General features: G+C 29.2%; 1 protein-coding gene across 7 annotated transcripts in view; it reads right to left on the reverse strand.

The window, feature by feature from the left end:
* The window catches only part of ITP (ion transport peptide), a 165,959-nt gene that overhangs the window by 62,805 nt on the left and 80,717 nt on the right, over nt 1-22,437 (reverse strand). Inside the window, exon 1 of one of the 7 annotated variants that reach the window (XM_067049065.1) lies at nt 20,603-20,658. The exons of the other annotated variants lie outside the window; for them this stretch is intronic. The gene's annotated coding sequence lies outside the window, so the exon portion shown is untranslated. Of the gene's footprint in view, nt 1-20,602; nt 20,659-22,437 lie in introns of those variants that run through there. 7 annotated transcript variants of the gene reach the window in all.

Genomic DNA, 22,437 nt, shown 5'->3' on the forward strand with positions numbered 1-22,437 from the left:
AAAAGATACATCAGCTAAAGATAGTACATTACTCCCCCCCCCAAAAAAAAAACATCCTAAGTATTATGCTAACTATTAACTCTATTAAATACTACATTTCTCATATTCGCGATGGCTATTATATTTTTTAATAAAAATATTATTATACCAGTTGGCCCTTACGAATCATGCCTATAATACATTGGTCGGTCACAGAACAATAAATTGAAAATAAGTCTATGCATGAATTAATTAATAAAATATATCTTTTTTTAAAAATTAGTAATAAATATCTGTCTATTTATATTGTTATTGGCTTTGTCAGATATAACATATTTTTTAATTACTTGGTATACAAAACATTTTTGAAAACAACGTTATTTGTAAATATTTATGTATCTTTACAATTTTTTTTATATAAATTTTTCGTATTTTTGTTTTTGGTGAATAAATATAGGAAGTAACGGAGAAGATGTAAACAACATATGGCTTAAAATTGCTAATGGCTAATTTAACAATATTAATGAACTTTGTTAGGAAATTTGATGACCTTACAAATTACTAGAACAATATGCGTAAAACTTGAGGAATGCACACATAAAATTTTGTTTTATTAACTTTTATTCGGTTATTATTAGATGCCCTCTTTGGTACAATATCAGGGGTCGAATCCCTGACAATATTTTCTCACTTTGCTTCTTATTCGTTTTATACACTTTATAACATACCTCCATCTTCATAAATGGTCGAGATATAGAATAATGAAACAATAAATCGAGAGCCATTTTTAAATAAATAGCCGGAGGGTGAAAATCTTCATCTCTCGCAGTTAGTAGTTCATTTCTTCAAGTTAGATGTCATATATTGAGTATGTTTACATGTGAAAGTTGTCATCTTTGGTATCAATTTCAGGCGCTTTTTTTAAATATTGCTCGATTTAACTATCTTAAAGTCTCCTCTTAATTTAAGATAATATTTCAAAAGTGATGAAGGAGCATCGCTCCCTGGGGGTCTTAGTGGGGTGGGTCTGGCCTCTTGTGAGATTGTGACATGTCGTACATCGACCAACCTACTCGCTATAATTGTCTGTTTAAAAAGTCGAATAAATAAAGCTAACATTTAATTTATTAATTTTAATTTAGACGAATTTCTAAGCTTAACACGGCAGGTAGTGTTCATTATAATTTTTACCCCCTTGACTATTTTTTCGGTGTACCATAGCTTCAGGTTATATGTCATATACTAAGTGTATTTATTGTGAAAGTTGTCATCTCTCGTCTCCAGTCATAAAACTTCAGTTCTACGAATATCTTAATTAACAAAACCTGCACTGCTGTTTGAGAAAATGAAGGATTTTTTTTTGGAGTCATCCAATAATACCCTAATTAAATTTTTTTTCTGGGTCTCTTCATTGAATTTGACTGACCAATATTTCAAAACGAAACATTCAAGGTTGATATCAGGCCACTTGTATGATTCGCCCGTGTCGAACTCGTTCGCTTGGAGCTCTTTCTTTCCTCGTGGAGATAAAACGAAAAAAGGAGTTACCGATGAAGGGTATCTGTATTCAGAGACAGTGGGCGATTGTACTTTCTCTCTGACGTTTCGCAGGACCCGGATGCGAGCGCATCTAATCCGGAATGAGGAACTGAAACGAATCGAAGAGGTTTGTCATTTCTTGGGTAGCCTCCGATCTCCGAGGGTCAGTTACCGTTTTTCCCGCCGACCTTCTAAGTATGAACGGATGTTGAGCGACTGGATAAGAATATAAATATGCAGAAAACAGAGTAACGTTTATTTTTTAATTTATTTAATACCAAATCGGTCTGGTGGGCCTTTACACGGTTAATGTAAAGGGGTTGATTTTTTTTTTTTAACAATTCATTATGGGGGGGGGGTATAGTTTCATACAAAAGACACCCCTAACTATATTCAATGTTATAAATAAAACAAAAATTAAGATAAAATAAACAGATTAAAATAATAATTCTTATTAAAAGATAAAAGTAAAGTTACTAACAAAAATAATGATATTTATGGATTTAACTAAATAAATAATTGATATCTAATGGGGAAAAAAAAGAAAGTGAATTAAAGAAAAAGATGAAGAGAAAAAGAAGAAATTAAGATAAATAAAATTTAAATTGACAATAAGAGAACTGATAATTTATAATAGGATGTCCCGCAGCAGCCTGAGTTTCAGTCTTCGGGTTGTGGTTGGGTTTCCCAAGTTGTAGATCACTGCTCCTTTAACTGTAGGTAACTGGGAGTGGAACTTCATGAAGTTTTTTTTTTTATGTAATCCTCTATTGTCTCTATTTGTTATTCCTTGTGCAATTGGCTATTTCTTACAAACCAAAGAGCATCCAATGCAACTCTTACGACTTTGAAAAGATTGTACTTTTTCTTTTTCGTAAAGGATGCCGCTCCCCAGACTTCACAGCCATACATCAGCAGTGGCCTGATAATTATTTTCAAAATGAGAATAGCTCTTTCAGAGTTACATTAACTTTCAGAAATTGAAAAAGGATATTCCACATTTCAAAGAAATTATTAGATATGGTGAAAGGCTTTAAGATTTTTAGGCTTTATTTATGTACTTCTGTTATATTTGTTTCCTTCAATGGTGTTTCTAAAATTTCGCATTTTATAAACTAATGTATATTAGTGTGTTTATGAAATATTTTAAGTTTCAAAAATGCCTCTGAGAGTCTATCGGTATTAAATAACCAATTAATTATGAAATTGTTGATGACAAAATGTCTTCTATGTTTCATCCATGATTTAAATCTAACTACTGCTATCTATCCTCACGATCCGAAATCATCTATCCCAAAAACCTCCTTATTGTCATTCCTCATTTGGTATCTATTCTTAAAATCTTTTGCTTTATAATTCCGTCTCCACAACTCGTTTGTCTCTTAAAATATAATGGACCCGAGAGCTTCTAATATAATAACTTTCTATACAAGCCATTTTCTAAATATATAAACTATAAAATAAATACTTAAATTTACTCAGCTCATGAGTTCGGTTGTTATCCTCATTCTTTCTGAAATAGATTCAATTTTCTTGAAAAACTATAAAATATTTTTTTATATTTCTTATTAGACTTCTGTGATATTCAAAGCGTCATTTAAATTTGTTAATTGATTTCATAGCATTATAATTTAGACTGTGAGGTTCTCCCTTAAATTATTCCTGCACTCCCCGGTGGGCAGTACCGCCTCCATTGGTCTAACTTTCACTTAATTGGGGAAAACAAGGCTATTAGAACTTCATACTGATATCTTACTGCCTTTATAGAAATTACCTCTGGTATGTGAACATTCCAGTTCCTGACCTTCCACAGAACCCTTTATGGATAATTGCGGTTGATGTTATATTCTTTTTAAATTAATTAATCCGCAGAAGGAAGGCAATAAGAAACTATAATTAGAAAAGTCCGTAACCATTGTTTTTAATTGGCTTATGAAACCGAGGTAATAAATCTTGACCATATAAAAATAAAAATGAAAAGCGGTGAACTTTATGGTTGCGTATGGATTAATTGTTAATTAATAATGGTAATGCAGTAAAGACAAGCTATATCATTTATTGAAGTTGGGAAAACCTATTTAATATTATTTATACCATATTTGATTATAAATACAGTTAGTAACAATAGATGCACTATATTTTTGTAATAACAAAAGTCACATAAAAAATTATCAGTACATATAATACCTTGAGGGTTAGAACTTTGCAATTAACCAAGTTTTATTCATCATAATTCACGATAAATATATATAATTACATATTTGGATGATCTCAATAAAACAAAATAAATTGCTAAACTTTTTTGCTGCTTAAAAATCCGGGATAACATATATATAGCCACTATATATAATAAATAGTAATAGTCAATAAATGGACTGATGGATTCAGGAACGCTTAGTATTCTTCAGTCGTAGACAAACAATTTTCTTTGTCGGGATTTGAACCCGAAGTCTTAGAGTGTAGCTATCTAGTGCCCAACCCACTTAGCTGTTTAATTCTCCACAAATAATAATAAAATCGAAAATTAACATAAACTGACTAAACTATTAATATTCAACCTGTAATACTTAAGATAAGCTAAAAGTAGCAATCAAATAAATCATTAATGTGACCATGTGTATAAATAAATATGTTCATACTTTATTCCTAACGCATAATTGCAGAATGTTAAATGAGTTATAATATATTAGTAGTGTTATAGATATCTATGATAATGAAAAACTAACAGGATTTCACAAATGAATTGGATGGGATCAGACAGATAGTTACAACCCAAGATTTTTTTTTTGTATAATTATCTGTAGAAAGTTTCTCACCTAAGTCCTAGACAGTCCTACCACCTAACAAAATTAAAATATTAAATGCTTAGATTGTATTATGTAGGTCTGTTTTATGTGTATCTTTAAAATACGAATCCTGTGCAGCTTTGGAAAACTTTGGTAACATATAACTATGCTGTAAATAGCGGTATAAATAAATATAATTTAAATAACTTCAAGTTTTAAATACAATTTATTTTTATTATATGGACATAACAGTAAAAGCACATATTGTATATGTAATAGAATACATGTTAAAAAAAAAAAATAACAGCCAACATTATGCATCGAAACACTTGCAGGCAGGGAAATGTACCCATTGTAGAAACCTGAATTATGATCAAATTAATTTTATGAATTATGAATGCCTTAATAAAACGTTTTTAAAATACTGAAGGTCTTGTTTTTATAGTCCAGTAGGTTTATCAGTCATCATTATCCTAAATTAACATCTTTTTATAAATAAACCTAATCCAATTACTCTAGTTAATGAATCATAAAATATATTAGTTAGAAAGAAGAGTGAATAATTACTCACGACCCTGAGTCTAGTGTGCTCACATTTAATTTATTAGCTATGAGCAATCCACTCATAATAATAATTTCGCGAGTAACGGTAATCTTAAGGACACTTGAATTTTTTTTTTTTTTAATTTGAGAAAATAATGGTATAAAAACTCAAAAAATTAATAAGAATTAAATGGTATTGTAAAATAAAATTAATTTTTCTATGTGATTATTATGCATTTCAATGTTTCTTGAAAAAAAAAAACACTTTAAAAACAGATATAAAATTTAAAATAACTAAAGATTTTTTAAAAAAATTTTTAGTTACTCAAAGAGAGTGAGGAAGGAACAATTGGATCCAATTTAGCAGAAAGTGACCAACAATCAAATTTGCAAAATAATGCATTATTTTTCCTTAACCTGAAACCTGAAAACGTGTTATATTTCAGTATTAGAAATTGTTTGAGGTACAACCTTCACATGAATTAGAAGCCCTTTAATATGAGTGTTATCCGATTTCTAGAACCTAAATATTCATTTTAAAAATAAAGAATAGCAATTACATTTCCATTGGTGATTATTACTCATCTAACCGATCAAAGTATTTCTAAATTCTCTTCATGGGAAGCCTGAAAATTACTTAAAACAAGAATGGCTTAGTATCCCCAGAGATTAATTGGAAAAAGGTCGAGTCAAGTATCAATCTTAATTATAATTATAAATAATACAGGAGTTACATAAGACTTTAAATAATCAATGCACTATTTTTTCTACAATAAAAAATAATTTTTTTTTTTCGGTAGTCCAGCAGTTGACTGAAGTATTTAAACATCACGATACTCCATTATCATCCAAATTTAAATTTAAAAAATACAATAATCGCGTTGAAATATTTTAAAATTCAAAAGCAAATTTCATAGTTCATATTAAAAAATAAACTTTAAATACGAAATACAGCTTTTTATATTTTTGGAATATTGTAGAAAAATAATATTTAGTACAATAAATTAATAATGATTTATCTTAAAAAAAATTTTTTAAACACTTCAATTTCATAAATTATTATGACTACATTTTGTACCGAAAAAAAAATGTTAGTTTTTAATTAACAGGAATTATTTTTATTACAAGTAATTAAGTTAAAATGCATTTAAAATCACGGGGTAATTCAATTCTGTTTTGAAGAATGGTGGAAGTTAGAGTGTATTTGTCGGTATCGCAAAATCTGTACTATGACTGGACGCTTAATAGATAAATATTCGTGGAATCACGCAAACATTGCACCAAAGTAGAATTGTCATAATACATACAATATAGGTATGCATACATTTTGTATATGTATGTTACAAAATAGGTAAGTGGGGTTACCCAGTAAGTAATGCGCCATGCCACAGAGTAACTCCCACCTTAACTTTGGGCACTAAATCTTCTCTTGACAGGCAATGAATGAGCCTTGTCAGGGTCAAAACCATAGTTTGACAGTTTCTTCCTTGGTCCATGAGTACCATTCTTGAATACCCCAGGAGGTTACCTCAGAGTATCCCTAGGATACCGTAAGGTCGAGAGGCAGGTATCTATCCCAGCGCCCGCCTAAATAGGACACAGGACATTTAACCGAATTGGAGGGTGAGCCCTCTATTAATTCTCTTCAGACATTTTCTCCATAATATATTTTTGATTCTTAATTTGTTTTTCATTTTTATTTTAATTGCTAAAATTTCAGTCATTAGAAATTCAATTCATATTTCCATTGCAGTCTTCCATACTCGAACGCGATTCCACACTCATGTTCAAGTATTGCATGAAAGATCCGATGAATGAAAATATGAAAAGTCATGAAGATACGAAATCAACAACGAAACAATAGAACATTTTCGTCTGACTGAATAGCGTTACATAACATAAGTAGAGCATAACTTCATCTTATATAACTAATTTGATCTACATGGAAAGATCCGTGATAGGGATCAAATCACCAGTACAGGAACATTAAAGAAATATTAAAAAGAAAAATACAGGAACTTAGCATCGAATTAGTTTAGTTAGATTAGATCGAGAGTTGAAGTTAAATAGAAAAATTAAACCCTCAGACTATAAATGATATCTTTTCTTTATGTTAGGTTCGTTCCAACGAACGGTTTGGCAGTCAGGAAACTGGTAGATGCATGTTCCCCCAATTCCGGTAGCAATTATGATAAGAACTGTCCGATATTTGTTCCGACCAACAAGTTAAGAACCTTCTGATGTTCAAAACATCCCCTGAGCTTGAAGAAAGACTTGGAGTTTCTTCTGTAACCGATATCGTTCGATTCCACTATATAAAACTAAAAAATGGGACAAAACGTAGCCACAATATATACACCTCTTTACAACAATCCTACCAGAACCATTTCGTGTAATATTTGTAATTTTAAGTCCTGAAGCCATAGTGTAAAATATTTATTATTAATATTTTGCTGAAACTATAAAGATAATTTAATATTAGCAGAGATATCGATTTGAGGAGTTCTGGAAGAAAATTGATAATATTTTAACGTAAACAATTAGTCGTAGAAAAGAGAGAAGGAGTTTGATGGCCTTTTGAAGCTCTAAAAGCATATCGCATATTTTGGAACATCTGACAAAAACAATTTTCTTTTTCTATTCTGTTTGACGTATTCCGTAGATTGTACCCTAGATTTGGGTTATTTTGTCATCTTTGGGACAGTATGTAGGGAAGTAGAAGCTACCGCAGTCTAAGGTACTATCTTTGGAATACGTTAAATGCAAAATAAAATCAACTTCATTAAATTAAATTAAACTTTTTAAAGATCTCGAAAAGGTATGAACATTTGCACGCGTACGAAAACGGAACATAGTAAATACTCTTTCAGATAAGCTAGGCTACTATCTCTTGCCAGTCTAGAAAGCAAAGGGACCGTCCCGCTTTCGCAAATGAGAGCTCTCACCCTGAGAAAGGGGAATTAATTCAAGATATTCAGTTGTAGGCAGAAGTATTCATTTGACTTTAATACAATGACCCATTACGGACAAAGTGATTCGATATGAGCTTGCATCAGAATGGATTATGTTTTGAAGGGAGCACCTGAGAACCATCTTTTTTAAACCTGGAGAGGAGGCCATTGGGTGAACCGAAGTCCAACTGCCATATGAGGAAACTTGAAGTGTCCTCGTGCGAGGGCTTGTAAAATAAATAAAATATTTCGAACCGCCCCACCCAGAATGAAACAGTCGGCATTCTTTAAGTGTGTAGTGGGAAAAGATTTTATATATCTGTGACTTGAATCAAACTCGAGCGATAAATATTTTTATAGGACAAGTTAAAGTATCTCCATCAACATATTTTCAATAAAAGTTTTTATATATGCCCATATTATATAATTAATATTTAAATTTTAATTAATATTTTTATGTTTGTGCAGTATGCCACAAATAAGGAATATGTTTCAGTAATATAATATAATACCAGAGACCTTGCTAATAATCCTAATCTTATTTTTTTTTCAATTAGAGTTTAAATGTTACTAAATACTATATTATTTTATCATTATGTTATTTTATTTATTTATTTTTCATACAGATAGTTTGATTATGTTCATTTTGTTTATTCTTCTGTTTGTATATATTTTAAGGGAGTTATTTTTATTCATTTATTTAATTTATTTTAGTATGTATGAGATCATTAATCACTATCACTAGTGGCAGATTGTAATATCTATCAATAAATTAAAAGTAGTATTAAAAAAAAGTCTTCGATGAAGACATGGATTTTTCTGGAGGAAAACTGACGTAAATTTGATAGTTACTTCAAATTGAGTAGAGCAGCAAAGAGCTTTGGTAACAATCAAATGAGTTTCGCGCCGTAGATTACCGTAGTTGTTCATCACAGATGCAGAAATTTAAAAACTTAATCACCATTTATTTTATATAACCATTTATTAGGTACTAGGAAAGGAAATAGCTAAAAAAAATTTCTGGAAGTGGAAAAATTTAAAATTTCCTAATAACGAAGTTTCATATTGCTCTCAAGCGTTAATTTTTCAATTATCAAATTTTTTTTTCAACTATTCTGAGTATATGAATTTTTTTTACTAGAATGTTTCACAAACTTTTTTACAGTTTATTCAGGTATGATTTATTAGTCAAACGACCTTCTAGTATTTAATTTTTTTAGTTTAAACTGGTAACATAGTGATACATATAAATACAAATATTTTTTTTACTATGTTAGAGAAGTTATTATTATATACTACCTCGTATAAATTTGTTTCCATTATAAGTCTGGATTGAAATAAACCGAGGCTGAAACCAATAGTAGAAGTACTAAATACCAGTGACGGAGCTGGAAGAAAAACACTGGGATCTCCTGGAGACGTGCCTTGCCTTCCACACGGGGGTAGCAAGGATTGGCTTTAAGTTTATTTATAAACATTATATATATGTGTAAATGGGAATTTATTTTATTGTTACTATAATTAAATTTTCTTTGTCTTTTATATGAATTATTTTACTTTTTTTATTATTTGATCAGTTTTATTTAATTATTATTTTTGTTATAGACCTAATAGTATTTTCTGTTATTTATATATTTCTTTATTATTACAAATTTTCTTTCTTTTAGTTCAGTGAGTACTATTATTATCATTTACATTTTTTTTCTGTTTTTTTTTGTGTGTTTGATTTCTGTATATATTGTATAAATGAATATTTGGACATTATGAAGTAATGTAATTAATTTGTAGCAGATTGTATTAATTATCTTCAATAAATATTATATTATGGAGTTCCACAACAAATGTACCATAAATAATGTTGTTTTTTTAAAAATCTTCTTAATATGATTTATCATAGAAAACGATTATAAGTTTACAATATTTTATAGTGCGATATAGACAAACATCAGTACAGAAAGTGTGATTCTACCTGAAAACGACTAAACAACCGAAATTGTACTCTTAATACAAAACAAGAAGTTTTCGCACCAGACGAAAACAGATATTTCCGCCAAGAATTATATAAGCAGACTATAGTTAGACCAACAACGTTTTACCGTTAGAACCGGAATCGTATCGGAAGAGTGAAGGACTCCGGGCCAGTGCCGCTATACATTGATATGTTAACCTGTGGAGTATGTACAATACATTTCCTAGTCTATATCTAACTATACCTCCTAAAAGTGCTTTATCTATATCTGAGCATACAGACGACGTATTGGAAGAAGTGGTTACGGTCTTGAAGAGAAGGCGCAGGAAGGACGACTGTTTCAAATTTGAATTTAAAAAAGATCTTCCGACCAAGAAGAAAGAGTAAAAACATAATAATAGAAACTTATAATATATACATATAATTGAATGAGATACTATTTGAAAAAAAAAAAATTGTAGAAAATAAAAATGATAAAATTATTCCGGAGTTCCTTTTCAGGAAGTTTAATTATACTAATTTTTTTAAATCGATGAGGTGAAAAGACCAAAATGAAAATAATCTATTCTATATTTTTTCATTGTACAACGTTTTGTGACAATTGTCCCATACTCATGCCTTTACAATCCACATGTTTTCAATTTCCCATTCACATGTAGATCAGTCTTTTGGTTTGGTCTGAACTTCCAAACCATTGGACCAAACCAAAAGACTGATCTACATGATTATTATAAGGCCTGTCTGGAATCCGAATCCAATCCTTACAGTCCAAAATCCTTAATGCTCCTTACTTTGTCACAAATCAAATCATCCATCAGGACCTCAATGTCCCCTATGTTGCCGATTTGGCCAGAACCAGATACCAATCTTTTCATGATAAAATTCCCAACCACCCAACCCAACTCGTTTCTAACCTAGCTTCTCCTTTATTACCTAATAATCCTCCTAGGCGTCTGAAAAGATGAAAACCTTCTCCTCTCGTAAGAGATCTTCTCCTCGAGAAATGTTATTGGAGTTCTATCAACGGGTAGATTTTCCATATGTTTGTATCATGTCACTATATCACCTACAGGAAATTTACTTGTATATATTTTTGTACAGTTGTAAATAACATTAAATAAATTATAAAAAAAAAATCTTAATTGGACTGTCAGATGGGCACAATAAAAAATGAACTACTTAAACTTATAAATGGGCATAACTAAATTTATTTATTAACTCAAAGACTTAAATATGTTTATGAGGGTAAAAGAATTTAAAAAAAATAAAATTCTAATTCCTCTTCCTGGTTTTGTAATATATTAATTAATATTATTAGTTATTATTATCAGACATAATTAGCGAACGTAGACACCAAGCGGATATTTTATCAAATACATGTTTCGGTCTCATTTAAGGAAATAAAAGGAAATAATACACATACTTATACTATAACCATTGTTTAATAAATAGAGATATGAATAAAATAATTATATGAATAGTTTATTGGATAAGGGCAAATATAACACACGCTAAACTAACAGTTACGCTATTACATTAAATCCTATTGGTTACGCTCATTCGCCTTTGTTGCACCGTGCTAAAACTGTTTACTAAAGATTCTTTGCTTGTCACAACAATTTCAGGCATCGTTGTCTAGATCCTAAACAATTGAACGATAATTAATAAAATCCTCAAATAGATAACTGTAATATAAACAAATTATCAACTGAATATTAAACGAGTTTATTTTCTCCATACACTGCACATTCAGGACATTGATCTTTAAACCTGTATAAACTAAGAAAACTTCAAATCCAGATTCTGAGTATAAATTAACACAGCTTTATTTTTATGCAGCTTAACTTAATCCAATGATTTCCAAATAGGTTTAATGTTTAGTCCTGCATCTTATCATAATATGTTTATTTAATTCATTATCATCTAATTGTACCTTTTCAATGATTATGTTTAGTTTAATTTTATTTGATTTTTTATCATTTTTTTTTTAAATTCATTATCAGAAGTCAATCACCTTATGTTTATGGTTTTATTTTATTTGTTCTAATTTTATTTTATATATTCTGTTAATTGTTCTATTGTTGTTCATTCTTATCTTTTCAAATTCATTATATTTTATGATGTTTTATAATTTCATATTTATTTTGTATTTTAATATAATGCTCTAAAGCCTATTTTGACGCATGTAATATTATTCTAAAGGGATCGATCCCAGAATAAATAAATAATATTATAATTATAAGTTAAATCCTTAAATTTCAATTTTATTGTATAATATCAATGTTAAATACCTCAGAAGTAACACAATTATGGATAACTCACCTCAATGTAACTGTCATAAAATATAACTTTTATATATATATGTATTCTATCAAAAACTTTTCTTTCGATTACTATGAGCTCCATTTTCAAAAAAAAAAATTTTTTTTTAATCTTACATTCTACCATATATTTTCAGACTTGTGTGAGTATGATCATAGAGCAAATTCATAAAATATTTACAGTGATATAAATTAGATTATAAAAAAATTATATATATAAAAAAAATTAACAAGTAAAATAACATCTTAAACACATTCACTCCAATTTACAATATTTACATTCAGCCTGGTAATCTCCAAACCGAGCTTGCCCCCCCCCCTCTTGTGAAGGAAAAAGCATTATTCCGAAAGATCCCGATTTTTTCTCTCAAACCTTGCATCACTCATATTTTCAAAATTAGTTAAAGTAAGTTTCGTAATACAATTATATAATATAAATTCTATGTGTAATTTACTATTTATTAAAGAATTTATTACTAAAACATGTTACACCTGTAGTTTCAATATTTTCTTAATTTTTTCTTTTCCCCGACCAACCTCATTATGAGAAGGATACAGGCCTTCGGTCGGTAGATTCGTAAAGTCCCTTTGAACTTCGGAAGTAACTTGTTAAGATACCTTTCTACAAAATTTTGAATATTTATTTCGGATTCAGCACCTCACGAAATATAGTTTCAGAATTTCGGCCCCAATGCGCCCATCAGCAAAAGGGAACCGAATAAATTGAAAAAGGGAGTACACTAAACGGTGGTTAAGGCATTTTATTGATTTTAAACTGACGTTATTATTCCATTTCCTTCGCATTGAATATGCAACCTATCTATAATCGGAAGCAGTTGGAACATTACTTGGCAGATCTGAAAAGACAAGATGCCCACTATTTTTTTTTTCAGTCCTGAGGCTATTGATATGGAAGTCGTGTTGTCAGCATCATGCTCCAACCTTCAGGTGTTTTCCTCCCAACACGGTGAAAGTCGGCGTACCCACTTTCAAAAGCAGTCACGAGACAGCTCAACTCGGAATTAATTTATTATTTTTCTGAGATTCTAATTACTCCAATACAGCATGGGGTCGTAATAGATCTCCAGGAAATGACCTCCGTTACGAATTACTTCCTCCCCATGAATATAAATGAGTAGCTTTTTAAATAGAAAATATTATGTGAGGTAATCTCTGAACGAAATTTTAAAGCAATTACGTATCAAAAAGATACTCCAACGGGTTGGGCCAAGTGTTTCCATAATGATGCAAACTAATAAAGGAAAAAAACAATTAAGTCAATATAAAATAATTTGGTATTATTATTATTGATAATATTATTTTTAGTAAATTCATAGGAATATTAGATAAGGAGATGTATTTAGAAAGTTAAGGTCATCTATTAGTATAACTACTGAATTTTTTTGGGTATTTCACAACATTGATTTTACTAGCGAAACTGAAATTCAAGAACTGAATTTTTCTTTTATTTCTTATTAGAATTATAGTAATTTATACCAGATTTTCTAGTAAGTTTCTATGAATCTACAATATGATACACAAATATTTCATAATAATTTAGTAAAAGTAAACGGGTAACTTATCGATTCTTCTTTTTTTCTTTTTCATTCACTTTCAATTATTTTTGTAATATATATCTATTACTATGTATAAGTAATATGTTTAAGGTTTGAAGTGTACAGAAAATGACAGAAAACTCGTCAATATGCATTCAATTTGTTGGGATGAAATTATTATTGAAAAAATAATTAGAAAATCGTTTCCCTATTTTTTATATTATGTAATAACCTAAATATATTATAAACTTTTTTTTTAGTACATTTTTAATATACTATCAAAATATATTTTTAAAAATAATAATGCTCACATTTTATAGTTATTTTTGTATGTTTTAAAATATAGGATGGTTTTAGATTTTTATTATATTTTAAATTACTCATGAATAATAACAAAGAATAGAGAAGTAAAGAAACACTCAGAATACAGAAATAAAATTGGTTCAAGCATTATCTTGAATTATTAAACTTTATCTTTACTACTTAGATTTACATTCTATTGCTACATCCTACGTATCAAAGTGAAAGGAAATGAAACTAAATCTTGATTTTTTTCTTTTTTGTTTTAAAGTTAACATCTATTTCAAGTAACTTGTATGGCAGGGAATCATCAGTGAAAAAAAAAAAAAAGGAAGACATGTATTCTAAATGTTGATTTTGTATTATAAATAATATACCATTATTGAAATATTATTTCGTTTTAGTTGATAATCTTTTTCTTTCAATAATTATTCATTACTTATTTTTATCAATGAACAATTATTTTACCATTAGCTTCTACTTAATGACTACATTATCTAAGATATGGAGATAGTTCTATTACAAGTAATAAGTATTAATTAAAAATAAGTATCAATAAATATATGGCCTTATGAAATCGTAAGTTGAATAGTCTAGCATAACTACTATCTGAAACAAAAGTTCGTGGTCATAATCTGTTAAAAATTTACGTCATAATTTATTTTTAAATATAAATGTTAACGCATAGTTTTCGAGTATCTACAAATCAGCAATGAACCAAATGACAGTCTGATGATAAAGATGATAACAGAGTATTCGATAATGTTAAAAGAGTTCAACAAAAAAGTTAGCATTCACTAGAATCAATATATTGTTTATTAAAATTAAATCTGTATCGCTACTACCCATGTAGGGTCAAAGGTGAGAGGAAGTACTGTTACGAGACGAACGGTTGTGCAAGTAGGTGATTTGGTCAGAATCACGCTCAACCCCCAGATTTTTTATCCGATTAGGGTACCCACTTTATTAGGCTGGATGGACCTCGGAGGGCTCCCGAACTCACAGGGCTGACTTACGGCTACAGTGAAACATAAAATAATTATGTGCCACAGCCGAATTCGAACTCGAGTCCCTGGAGTTTGTATCACAGTGCCTTACCAATGGGCTATCCACTCATGTATGTATATAAAATAAAAAAGTAAATTATAGCGGTTCAGATAAACATACGCCAAAAAACATAAAGGACTAAATTTTATATAATTTTTTTTATTAATTCATAGGCATAGACAAGGAAATGTATATTAAATTTTTTAAGTTATTATAAGTTTAACCATACTTGCTAAAATTTTATGTTCAATTATTGGTGACTGGTGGAGGGAACTAGTCGGACAAGTGGTTCTTCTAGCCAACTCCGGCCAACTACTTTGATGCCACCACGTACTAACCTAAACTACCCGAGGTGGGAATCGAATCCACAACGTTCTGAACCGAGCGCTCTGAGACCCATGGCAGTCGCGTCCCTTATATTCAATTGTTATCAAACGAGTTTTGGCTACCTCATTTTGATTAACTTCAATTTTAGGGGGTACCTGAAATTCAGTTTTTAAAAATTGTTGTTATTAATTTTAAAATATACTATAATTATTAATTACAAAAAAAAAAGTTTGTTAGTGACGCTGTTCCCAAACATGTAGACAACTATTTATGATACTGTAATTTGGACTAAGTGGAACGGAAAGAGAATGTTTCTGTTGAAATTTTGGATTCGAAAGTATTCGAGATCATAATACTTCTCTTTACTCATATATTTCATTTATAGTAGTAGCATAGTATATAGTAGTAGGTGAAAGTACAAAAAATCGTGTAGATTTTCGATTTTCTATGCCGTGAAAAAATTAAAAATACATAATGCTAAATTTAAAAAAATATTTAGTTTTGTTTTAACGGAAAACTAAAAATGTAGCATACTTAAAAGCAAAAAAAAAATGTACCAGTGTTAAGTGTAAAAAATTGAAACCAATGATCTTTACCTTTCTAGAATGATACAAAATTGAGGGACTTGGATACAGTACTTGATAAGGAAGTTCTGTACAAATGGTTATACAAGGTGTGCTGTGGTCAGCATTCACTCTCTACTGACAAGTTTTTTCGTCATTAAAGGTTAAGTACTAACTTCTAACAGGTGTGTATCAACCCATAGTCAATCATTGATTCACTTTGCCTCACCTCTAACCAGCTACACTCTTCAATTATGTACACACATTCACCGATCGATCATAAAATATAATATTGGGATATTTTTACTCATAATCGGAATTGTAAATATTTAATTACTGTAAATTGAATAATGGTAGCCATAATTTATACGTTTGTAATTGTCAAAAGATATAAAAAATAGTTGCATAAAACGAAATTCAGTAATAATAAATTGAAGCAACTTATTCAATGCAATGACGTCATATATAAAAACAGGAAAACTATAATTATGTTCATTCTACTGAATAAAACTAAATTATAAGTATGTAATTATGATACTAAAAAAAAAATAAATACTAAAGACTCCTCCACGCCTCCATTTCATTGTTGCCTTCTGTTCAACCGTTCGCTTTGAACAGGTAGGTGGTCTAGATTTGTTCTTTGCTCATTTATTATTATTATTATTTTTATTTATATTTATTCTTTCAAGACGTTTATTTAATCTCTACTTTCTTCTTCTTCTTTTTTTTTTTTTTTTTTTACCGTATTGTTTTTGTTTTATGTACATCTCCTGTACTTTTTTAACTGTATATTTTAAAAATTTTTACTCTTGCCATTGTTACTTGTTTTTTATTCTTATCATTGTTTATTCAAGTTTATTTTATACTGATACTATTTTATGTCTTCCTTCCTTTTATTTATATGTAATTTCTTATCACTTTATTTTTACATAATATTTATCCTAACTCAAAATACCTTAATGTATCTTATTGTTGTAATATTCTCAGTTTTATTTTTTTGTATCTTTTTAGCCCTGATGAAGCCCTGCAAAGTGAGGCGAAACGTCGGACATTAAAATAGTTTTAAACTATTTGTTCTTTTTTTTTTACCGCAACCCTGACCATCTTCTTATATTTAAATCTTTACGGTCCACAATATATACATATATAAAAAATAAATAAAATTAAGTGTTGCTTTTAAAGAAAAATAACTAATCAAGAAAGTTTCATAAAATTACGGATAAATTAATATGGACAATTTTAAAAGAAAATAATAAGGAATCATTTATGTATTTTTAATTACTACCATAATTAATTTATTATTTAAATCCGAAAAAATAGAGTTATTGAGATATACCGTAATATACTTGAATGAGACTAGTATAGAACAGAAGTTTATATAATTGTCCATTATTCCAGTCGTTTCCTTAAATACGTAACGCCAATGGCGATGATGGTGTTATTTTTTTTAAATGAAAAATTATCCAATCTTTTATCTATTACATAATAATTAATATAACTATAAAATATAAAACAATAAAACGCGCCGATGGACGCCATAGTTAAATGCCTTTCCTAGGAAGGGGGAAAGGAAGTGGACATGCGGAACTAGCCCCCACGACTGAAGGCCCCAGCATATCCGCCTGTCCCACAGTCAACTGTCTGTCTGCATGTTTGGAAATTTTTTTTTTTTTTCACTCATATTTTTGATAACGGTATGTAGATATGTATCAAACAATTTTGAGAATTAAGAAGAAATTATGGATAAAAAAAAAGATAACTGAAAATCAATCAAATAAACAAAAATAATTGCAGTAATAATGTATAATTTTTTTCTATACAATTTTATTAATATCAACCTAATCAATCATTAGTAAAAAAATTTAAATTACTACAATTATTAAATTATTATCATTAATGAAATATTTAATACCGTAAATACCTAATGATGAACATTTAGTCACAGAACCAAAAAGTTATATTTACATCATAGCTGTTTATAAATAATCAATTTATATTATATTTTTTTTTTTCTTTTGCATAGTAGCCCTATTCAAGTGTAGTTTATTTAAAAAGATGTACATAGTCCATACTATATGTAAATAAATTAAAAAATAAAAATAAAATACTATATATAAATAAATTAAAAAATAAAAATAAAATACTATATATAAATAAATTAAAAAATAAAAATAAAATATATATATCATGGTTCTATCATATAGGATGCCAATAGTTATTCTTAGGATTCTTTTAATTTGTATACGTTTTATTTTTATTTTAATTAATCATTAAAATAATTAATTTTAATCATTTCATTTCATCTTTATTTTTAATTATAGCTCACGCAAATTATATATTCATGAAATGTACATGAATATAATAGAGATTGGAAAATAATAATCCTTCAGACGAAACTAGAGTCAGTTAAATTTTTTTAGCTATATTTAGCATTTCCTTCCATTAATAGATGTAATGCTATTTCAGCAAAATACTATGACTGAACCTCTACCTTGATCAGTTATATTTAATGAATTAATGAGTAATAGCGAAAAAAAAATTCTGATGCGGTGTGAGGTTTTGTCTAGGTGGAAATAACAGATATCTTTGCTCCTCCCAAGAATACAACAGTTTAACAAACGATAACGAAGTAATATGTATGCGATCGGAAAAGATCGGGCAAACTCGGCTTTTTCCGATTGAAACTCCTATTCAATGAGAACTGATTATTTTTTCAAATAAATAAAATTAAGTTACTTTAGAATATTTAATTTATTTAAGCCCTGTCATACTATTTTAATGACAATAGCACTTAGCTGATATTAAAGATAACTTGATTATACATTGGTGTACCGAGTTTGATCAAAATCCTTTGTGCCATTTTTGATAAAATTGGAAAATCGGTTCTATAAGTTCCCATTCATAGGCTCACCTTATATATGTAATTACATTTCATTTGAGCTAGGTTTTTTTTTTTTTTTTTGACTCAGAGGACGGGTATTTCCGTGGGAGATACGGTTTCGTAATTTCGCATTATCGCAATACATCCTCCATATATATTCCATATATCGGTTAGAGAAAGAAAAAAAAACAGTTAAATATAGATTGAAAATGAACAGAAAATTTTGAATTTATTGAATAAAAAGTGTCTCAGTAATGTATTTTTAAGTTAGAAGTCCTGTGCGGTGGTAGGGACGGCAAAAGGTCAGCCACAGCAGTGATAAGGTCACCGATGAACCAGCTACCTGCTCTCGAGCTGCCTGAATCTGGGGGTTAGTTTTTTTTTTTTTTTTTTTTTTTTTAAGAACATACTTTTTGGCTCAGCTATCGCTTAAAAAGGAAAAAAAACAAAACAAGGTAAAAAGTCATTTATACCGTTGAAAATCAAATAACTCTACACTGATATAACACCAATCAGCCGACTGTTATATGCTTTCAATCCAGAAAGCATTAGTTCTTGCTTAAATTCTAAATTCAAACAGGAAACAGTCCTTGAACAAAAAGATAATTAACCTGATCATTACATAATCATATGACTCCTAAACCGACGTTTAATTTCGTCCGTTCAAAAAATTAATTTCCTTTAACTAGACCGAGGCAAGAGTTCAGAAAATAATAAAACAGTATTCCATTGGATTCAGTAACAAGAGCTGAAATGCAAAAACGTAACTTAATATGTATATTTGAATATTAAAACTTTTCAATTTTTTTTTTCTATATTTCCCACAAAACCTATGCATGATGTCAGTGGTCAAGTGTGGGAAAAGTGCCTATCTGGGTCGATTCAAAAATAACATGGATATAATCATACTGAAGTTTTAATATACAAGTGAATGGAACAGGAAAATTTTGATCAGGAAAAGATTTTGTAAACGGTACTACACCGTTACACGGCGAAGTGCTGTTTTCCTATATTCAAAATTTCTCACCTACAAATTTAACGGCTTGAATGAAGCTATTGTTAACTTGTCAGCCTTAAAGTCTCTACATCTGTTTCCTTTCATTAAACTTTGAGAGTATTCATTTGTAATTAGTTTTGACTACGGCTCGTTGCCCATCAATTTGAAACGTAGAAATTGAAAAGCACTTGTGATTCTTAATGCTTTAAACCTATTATGATTCGAGTGCACCAAGAACTCAAACGATTCAGTGTAAAGTGCTCCGACCACCTGTCCGAAATGACACATCGTATTTCAACTGCTAATCATTTCGAGAATTCATGACCCAGCTTTTGGAATCCGTCTTCACTTCATGGAAGACAGTTCATCAAATAGTGAAGTCGGATCGAAACACTCAAAGCTAGCAAAATAGAGGAGTGCAATTGGTAATCTTTTAAATCTCAAAAATTGAACCGAAAATTTGGTACAATGTGTTGGTAATTAATATCTTATATTAATTACGATGAAATAAAATGTACTTTAACTATAGTTCCTATAAAAGATTTGGTAAATCGATTTTTTTTTTATTCAATTATCACTTTTTTTATAATTATGAATTAATTGCCTGTCCTGAAAAATTAAAAGCTAGTTCAAAATATTAATATAATGACGAATCTAAAACACATTTTAAGCATCCCCATAATAGCTCGTAAATAAAATTGGATCACATCAGGTTTACTTGAAGTAAGTAAATAAGAAATCACGATAAATAAATAAATTTATAAACCCTATATATTTATTTATTTTGTAAAGATAAAATCATTTAAAATTATTATTTACGGTCAAAAACTGGGTTAAACTTACTGAGACGGCTTCGGTGACTGTAGGCAAGGAAGGTTGAAGTAAGACTGGCACTTTTAATCACACTGTCTGCAGAACTCTAGCGCTGTCCTATCTCATTCTTCCTGTTCAAACTGCAATTCGATGAATAAATATATCCACATTTTTAGACCCACATTGCTTCCTGTTCCTTTATCAATATTTTAGGATTTTTTCACGTTCATTTACAATGCAACTGTATATATATATTTTTTTCACGACAGAAAAATTTGTGGAACCGGCACAAACAGTGACCCTGAGAACCGAATTGGAGGGGACACATATCACGGTATAACTTCTGGAAAGTCTCAATCAGATATGGATGTAGATAGAAAAGAAAATGTTTTCCATTTGAAAAATAACTAAATACTAAGATAAAGTATTTGGCGATGGGAAAAGGAAAATGATTATGGTTGTCTTAATAGTATTAATATTTGGTGGAAAGAATGGGATAATTTATTTTAGTCTCTTCTGTGTGAAAGTCTGTTGGACAAAACTAAGCAAGAAGTTCGACCGTAATTAAATTTTTGTAATAACTACTGAAAACGAATCGATAGAGTGTCTGTCTGAAATCATCAATAACTTTATTTATAATCTTTACACTTTCTTTAATATAAAGAATTGAAAAAAAATAGGGTAATTGTGGACTGAAATTAATAACCTGGGCAGGATAGTCTGCATAAAGCTTTTTTTTTAATTGATCTGGTTCTAAAATTGTCCTTATGAATAGCCAAATTGGCTCGGACTTATAAAGAAATAAAATTGTTTTGAGACTAAAATTGGATAAAATTTATAAATTTAAACAATCATCAATAACATTTCTAAACCTACCTACAGACATCGACTGCCAGATTACTAAAATGGAACCATAGGTTTGTCACATTAGCTAATGGTACTGGAAATAATCTATAATTTGGCTTGATTTTTTTTTTTGGATATAGAGCAATGAAAATAAGATATTTTGTATTTTTTAATATATATTTAAAAAAAAATTAAAAATCGATTCTAGTCATGAAACTTATACGAATGCCGAATAATCGATATTTCTCGATTCTTTCAAATTAAACCCAGGCAGATGGTGTACATAAATATCCAACAGACCATTTTATCTATGGGTTAGACCTTCTGTCGAAGCATTAAGGGACAGGACATGAACGAAAAGGTTTATTCACTTCGTTCCTGATAAAGGAAGAGTTGACGTGGAACTTACGGCGAGAAATCACCGATTATGTTGGTTTCATACCCCGGCATCACTAGATAAATGAACTGAATTTCTAGCTTCTTGTGTTGGCAATCGATGAATTAAAAAAAAAATTATAATATTAAAAACTAGATGGAAAAGATAATCATAACATCAATAATATTCTTAAAACGTATCTAAGCTAAAGGTGCACGTGAAAATTAATAATTAATAATTTACAGGGAGAGGGAGAAACTTTATCAAAAAATTGAGCTGCCCAACTGTCCAGGGTTGCTAAATACACACCATACTTATGCTTATTTAGACAATTTAAAAAAAAATTCTTATAATGTATAGGCATAGTATTTTATTTTTTTATTTTTTATTTATTTTTTTTTAAATTATTTTTCTTCCTTAATATTCTTCATTTTTTTTTTCATTATTTATCTACATATCTAACTATAAATACATGATTTTTTTTATTCTTTTATTTTTTCTTTCCTTATTTTTTTTTCTTTTAATCCTTTTTCTTCCTTAATATTCTTCATTTCTTTTCCATTATTTATCTACATATCTAATTATATTTTCTTCCCTTATGTCTTCCTTTTTTCCCCTCTTTAACAAACATAGAATAAAATCA

This window comes from Halyomorpha halys, unplaced genomic scaffold (genome assembly GCF_000696795.3).
Source record: "Halyomorpha halys isolate HHAL.00 unplaced genomic scaffold, Hhal_1.1 Scaffold214.1, whole genome shotgun sequence".
In the NCBI taxonomy this organism is placed as follows: Eukaryota; Metazoa; Arthropoda; class Insecta; order Hemiptera; family Pentatomidae; genus Halyomorpha; species Halyomorpha halys.